Genomic DNA, 7,128 nt, shown 5'->3' on the forward strand with positions numbered 1-7,128 from the left:
GGATTCACACATTCAGCATTTGCTTTTGGATAGTATATATCTAATCGGTCTACTGGTTTTGGTGATATATTTTTTCAGGATTCAAACATCCAACATTTACTTTTGGATACGAGGCTAGGATCAATAGGAGCACTACGGATGGACATCTAGTTCCTATTAATGCGCTTATTAACCTTGTGCAAAAGGTTATTCAGTACCTTGAGCTGGAAACTAATTTGAGCAATGTAAGGCATACATTGCTCAAGTTGGTTTCCAACTCAAGATACTGAAGACCCTTTTGCACAATTTTAATCAGCGCATTGATGGGAACCAGATGACCATCTATTGTGCTCCTATTGAGCCTTGCCTCGTATCCAAAAGTAAATGTTGAATGAGTGAATCCTGGAAAAAAATATCAGCAAACAAGTAGACTCATTAGAGGCCAAGATTGTAAAAACTTATAACGGCGATGGAGGCATTTTTGAAGTGTGTAGGAACAAAGAAGGCTGCAAGGTTAAAGCTTTTTTCGCAAACAAGGTATGTGTGTTTGATATGCGATTGTAGACGTTGAGGAGTACTTCAAAAGAACTTGGGAACTGAAATTTTTTCATTTTAATTAATTTTTTCGAACCGACCGATACAAAACTCTAGGCGAATCTAGCATATAGCTTAGGTAAAAATGCATCCGCACTTGATTTATACATTGATAGGTTTTAATAAGTTCTGTCTTAGCTCGAAGAAATCAGACTCTCCCAAAGAATATGAATAAATAAATTTAACAATTCAAGTCTTGGCAACATAATTTTTATTTAAACCAGGGTGTTATTGTTTTAAAATGGAAATATATTTATTGGAGCCTAAAGGTAGCTTAGTCATTCAACAATTCATTCAAAATGCCTTTTTTGGAACCTACATAACCTTTCATACATCCCAAAAGATTCACACTTAACAATATTTTTTTGCCTCTATATATATGAGAGGATGGCCTCTTTTAGTATATGCCGTCAACAATTCACAACAATGGCCTCTTTTACCTCTGAGTTCCTCATTTTCATTGTTTTACGCTACCTCAGTGAATCAGGTAATTTATATCTATCCAATTTTAATTGATGTTGTGTTTGTATTCTGAAATCCCTATGAATCCGAGTTTGATGACTAAATCCTCTATCTGCACAAAGTAGGGATTAAGGTTTGCATACACACCAACCTCCCCACAAACTCTTGGATATGTTGTTGTTGTTGTTACATGGTGTTAAATTCTGCAAAGTACACATTTTTTCTCTATCGAAAACATGTTGTTATTTACTAGGTTTGATTCATTCATCCACTAGAATAATAAATTTTGAATTCAGTAAATTGAATGTGTTCTTATTACTAAATTTAAACATCTCATTTAAATTTCGTATTTGTATCTCCATTTGTAGATAGGATTAAATATATGTCTAAATTTCAACTCTTGCCTATGAGAAAGTAAATTTGATCATGATGTACTAGTACCGACGCAGGATTCACACATTCAGCATTTGCTTTTGGGTAGTATATATCAAATCGGTCTACTGATTTTGCTGATATATTTTTTCAGGATTCACGTATTCAACATTTTTTCGATACGAGGCTAGGATCAAAAGGAGCATTATGGATGGACATCTAGTTCCTTTTGATGCTCCTATTCAATTTGTGCGGAAGTTTAACAAGAGCATCCAAAGGTACTAGATTTCCATCCACTATACTCTTATTGATCCTAGCCTCGTGTCCAAACGTAAATGCTGAATGTGTGAATCCTGAAAAAATATATCAGCAAACCAGTAGACTGATTAGAGGCCAAGATTTAAAAACTTATAACGGCGATTTGGAACAAGGAGGGCTGGAAGGTCAAAGCTTGTTTCGCAAACAAGAATGTTTGTGTGTTTGATATGTGATTGTCGACGTTGAGGAGTACTTCAAAAGAACTTGGGAACTGAAAAATTTTCATTTTAGTTAAATTATGCGCTTATTTGGACATAAGGTGCAAGACTTTGTATGGGATCTTGCTTTCTTTGATTGTTTTATCAATCATATAGAGGTACTTTTTGGCTTAATACAAAATTATCTTGTCAAAATATTCCATTTAGACCTTCGATCTAAGTCATGCTTCAATTGAACATGCCTAATTTAAATATCTAAATAGAATATTCTAACTTGTTTAAAAAGTTGGTATCAAGCCTTTTTTTTATGACAGAATATTTATGGGCGAGCAACTAAGAAAAACTAAAAAAATTGTCTAATTTCTATAAATTTGCCACAAAATGGACTCTAAAAATTGTGACAGTATATGTATTGCTCCGACAACTTCCTACAGAGGATTTCTTAAAGGTTTCACAAAGAAATAGTTCAAAAGTCATATCACTAAAATATTCATGGGTTAACACACACTAAAAGCTGAAAAAATCACCTAATTTATATAAATTGACCCCTAAATTTCAAAAATGGATTATAAGAAAATTATGAGATTGTACCTATTATTCCCCCAACTCCTCGGAGAGTACTGCAAAGATTCGACAAACAAATTTTATGGAAGACATATCACCAAAAAATTCTTGGGCATACACGAAAAATTAAGAAAATCCCTTAATTCTTGTAAATTGGCCCCTATATGAGTAAAATATACTCTAAAAATTGTGAGATTGTACGTACTGATCACCCTACTCCCTATGAAGTGTTCCATAAGGATTTCGCAAAGAAATCATCTCTAAGCCATATCACCAAAATATTTATGGATTAACATATACAAAAAATTGAGAGAATCGTCTAATTCCTATAAATTTGCCCCTTAATGTCCAAAATGGGCTCTAATAATTGTGATATTGTACATATTATTCCCTTAACTCCCTATGAAGGGTTCTGTAAATATTTCGTAAAGTAATCATCCGGAAGACAAATCACAAAATATGCATGAGCTAATACACACAAAAAAAAACTGTGGAAACTGCTTATTTCCTGTAAATTGCCCCTCTAAATGCGCAAAATGGACTCTAAAAATTATGAGATTGTACGTGCTGCTCCCTAAATCTCTACGGGGGGGTTCTACAAAAATTTCACAAAGAAGTCATCTGGAAGCCATATCACCAAAATATTTTTGGACTAATACACATGAAAAATTGATATAATTGTCAAATTCTTGTAAAATGCCCCCCTAAATGCCCAAAATAAACTCCAAATATTGTGAGACTGTATGTTGTCCTCCCTGAACTCCCTATGACGGGTTCAGTAAAGGTTTCACAAAAAAATCATTCGGAAGTCATATCACCCAAATATTCTTGGCCTAACACATACAAAAAAATTAAAAAAAATCACTTAGTCCCTAAAATGGACTCTAAAAATTGTCTTCAAGCTTCTAGAGCCTATGGATCTCATTACTAAGAGTGTAGATGAGCTGCGGAAAATAATAAAAGAGAAAAACGAGAAGGCTCAGAAAAAGAAACTTAGGGGGAAAGGTAAGGCGAATGCTGACCACAAACGATAACCCACAAGAAGAACGGAGATGGAGAAACAGCACAAGGAAAAAGAGCGTGAACATGACAGCGAAAGGAGTGATGTAATGGTCTTGGAAGGACACACATCTGAGTTTCGCTATGATTTCTCAATAGGTGTGATCTTCTGTTATTAGTCTGATATATTAACGTTACAATTCTCTTTTGTTTCAATACTCTTACTAGGTTTTTGCCTGTGCTTGGAGTCCAGAAGGGTCACTACTTGCATCTGGGTAAGCATTAGTAGCATTTCTTTCTTTTTTGCTCTCGTATATGGATCAACTAATGTTCATATTCATGTCGATTATAGCTAACCATGTGTAATAACACGTTAGGTCTGGATACGCGACTGCTAGAATATGGACTATCGGAGATGGTTCATTTAATTCTACTATCCCAAATGTTTTGGTTTTGAACCATTTGGACATTCAAGCAACTGAGGAAAACAAGGATGTTACACCACTTGACTGGAATGTGAGTTTTTTATACTGCTTGTTTTGGGGTGACTTTCGTTGATCTATACTTTTCTGGTGGACTTTCTAAAATTAGACTGCATTATTTGTAGTTACATCTTTAATTTTCTTGTTATTATTTGATCTTGTGTTTATGACTTTTTCTTGTACAGAGAGAGGGTACTCTGCTTGCGACAGGTTCTTACGATGGCCAAGCAAGAATCTGGAAACGATCTGGTAAGGGGCATGGAGGAAAAACTTGTTTTGAAGATTGAATGTATAAATTATCAGTGTTTTTCGTGTCTTGTTTTCACTTACTGACTTTTCATACAGGGGAATTGGTTAGTACTCTTAACAAACATAAAGGGCCAATCATGTCTTTGAAGTGGAACGAGAAAGGTAATTATCTCCTTAGCGGTAGTATTGATACAACTGCCGTTATTTGGAATGCGAAGTCTGGAGAATCAAAGCAGCAATTTGGATTTCATTCAGGTGTTCTGTTGCCTCAATGATTCTTTATAATTTACCTCATATCTGAGCAAGGATAGATTTTGTTTTTTTTTTGTTTTGCTTATGTTCATACGACCCCAAGTAGGTCAATTGCTTGATGTTGCTTGGCGAAACAATGATTCTTTCTCGACCAGCTCTGCTGACAGCATGATATATGTTTGTAAAGTTGGAGAGAACAAACCAGTCAAAAAGTTCTCAGGACATCAGGTGACGACTGAAGCTTAGCACGTTATGCTTGATTCGAACATTGATGTATCCATTGGGAATAGTCTTAAAGGGTTGTTTACTTTGCCATTGCAGAATGAAATCAATGTTATCGATTGGGACCCCTCAGGTTCTTTGCTGGCTTCTTGCTCTGATGATACCACAATTAAGGTATTTCCTATCTTGTCCTTCTAAAGGTTAGGCGCATGTCACATTTCGAACCGTGCAGCAGACATAAACTTAGTATTTTTAAATGGGATAAGGTAGAGAGGCGGTGCGGTGTGCCACTGGCCCTCGAGGATTTTGTCAATAATTTATTGTTTTTGTGCAGATATGGAGCATGAAACAGGATGTCTGCTTGCATGATTTCCGAGAACATAGCAAAGTATCTATTTTTTGTTCTTTATTTTTCTTTGTTGATTCATTTAATCAAATCAGACATTAACTCCTGACTGTTATGTTTTTGTTAGGAGATATATACCATCAAATGGAGTCCAACTGGCGCTGGTACAAGCAATCCGAATCAACAGTTGTTGCTGGCAAGGTATGATATCTATTGCTACGGTCATATTTACAGTATTATTTCACATGTGGTGGTAGCACAAGGTTCTTGATTGAGATTATTGGTTTTGTTTTATTGTGTCTGTGTTGTGCTTCATTTGACACTACCGTGAAGCTATGGGATGTTCACCAAGGGCGTCTTCTTCACAGCTTCAACAGTCACAGGTAACGGATGTTAACAAATTATGTCAACTTGGAACGGACACAGGAGATAGTGAGGCACTCTTAATAAATTTACACTTATTTAACTGTCAAATGTTAGGCTCAAGTATTATGGGGTTTGTTTACTAGTACTCAGTTGAACTATCAATACGTGTGTATCTTTCTTTTAGTTCATCAAATCTTTGTATCTTTCTTGTTTAATGTTTTTGGTTTTTACTAAGTAGGTTTTGTTCCATTTTGAATCCAGGGAACCTGTTTACTCTATTGCATTTAGTCCAAACGGTGAGTACTTGGCAAGTGGATCAGTGGACAAATGCATGAATATATGGTCGGTGAAGGAGGCCAAGCTTGTAAGAACTTACAATGGCGATGGCGGCATTTTTTAAGTGTGTTGGAACAAGAAAGGCAACAAGGTTGCAGCTTGTTTCGCAAACAAGAAGGTCTGTGTCTTTGATCTGCGCTTGTAGATCATGTTGAGGAAGCGATGTGAAACTCTGCCTTTAAGATAACCTTTTTGTTGGTTTCACAAAAAAAATTATTATGATTTCATGATTAGAAGTGAGATAAACAAATAGACAAAAAATATAGAGAGATTTTTTTATAAATGTTCCTACATTGATAAAATATTTATTGTATAAATAAAGCAATATATTTTTACAATACAATAATTAATTTAAATTAAAAAAAGTCAAAAATAAATAAATTATGTTTCTCCTTTTATTATAAGTGAGAAAAAAAATATGAATAGTTTTTGCTATAAATGATCCTCCATTAAAAAAAGGGATAATGCCCAAGTACCCCCTCAACCTATGCCCGAAATCTCAGAGACACACTTATACTATACTAAGGTCCTATTACCCCCCTGAACTTATTTTATTAATAACTTTTTACCCCTTTTTAGCCTACGTAGCACTATCTTGTGGGCCCAACGATGGTTGGCTTTTTTTTTCAAACTAGTGCCACGTAAGCTAAAAAGGGGTAGAAAATTACTTATAAAATAAGTTCAGGGGGGTAATAGGACCTTAGTATAGTATAAGTGTGTCTCTGGGATTTCGGACATAGGTTGAGGGGGTACTTGTGCATTTTCCCTTAATAAAATATTTATTTGTAATAATTTAAGTAATTTTTTAATGATATAATATTTAATTTATATATTAAAAAAAGCAAAAAAAAAAAGGAAAAAGCTAAATGCAAATGAAGTCATAGAGAGGTGCCACATCACCTCCTCTATGATCCTCATTTATATGTTGAAGGGGATCCGGCTCCTCTCCATTTTTCCCAAGTTTTTATTTGGATTAATGACACATGTCATAGGTTAAAATAAATGGTTAAGATTTTTTCAAAGTAAACCTCTAACCATGATTTAGTTAATAAATATATTATATATCAAGTATCAAAATTATTATCATCTCACAATCTTAGCAACATATTATTTTGTCCATATTATTTATGTAAAAAAGTTTTCTTCCTATAATTTTTTTTACGTAGGATCTTTATTTTATTTTTCTTTTATATAATATTTTATTGTAATCTTTTGTTAAAGGTATATTGGTTCGTGATTAATAAATTACCTAGAGATAATCAAACCATTTTGACAAACTAATTTTAATTTCATAATAAAATTAAGAATACAGTAATACCAGTACATACGGTATGTTAATTATAGTTTCCATACTTCTATTCAGTTAATTATTCATCTAATTAGATAAAAAAAATATTATATAAAAGAAAAAAATCCTAAGTAAAAAGAA

General features: G+C 33.9%; 1 pseudogene; it reads left to right on the forward strand.

Moving 5' to 3' along the window:
- LOC107020130 overlaps window positions 1-5,844 on the forward strand; it is a 20,636-nt pseudogene extending 14,792 nt beyond the window's left edge.
- The last annotated feature ends 1,284 nt before the right edge of the window (window positions 5,845-7,128 follow it).

Source organism: Solanum pennellii, chromosome 5, assembly GCF_001406875.1.
Source record: "Solanum pennellii chromosome 5, SPENNV200".
Taxonomy (NCBI): domain Eukaryota; kingdom Viridiplantae; phylum Streptophyta; class Magnoliopsida; order Solanales; family Solanaceae; genus Solanum; species Solanum pennellii.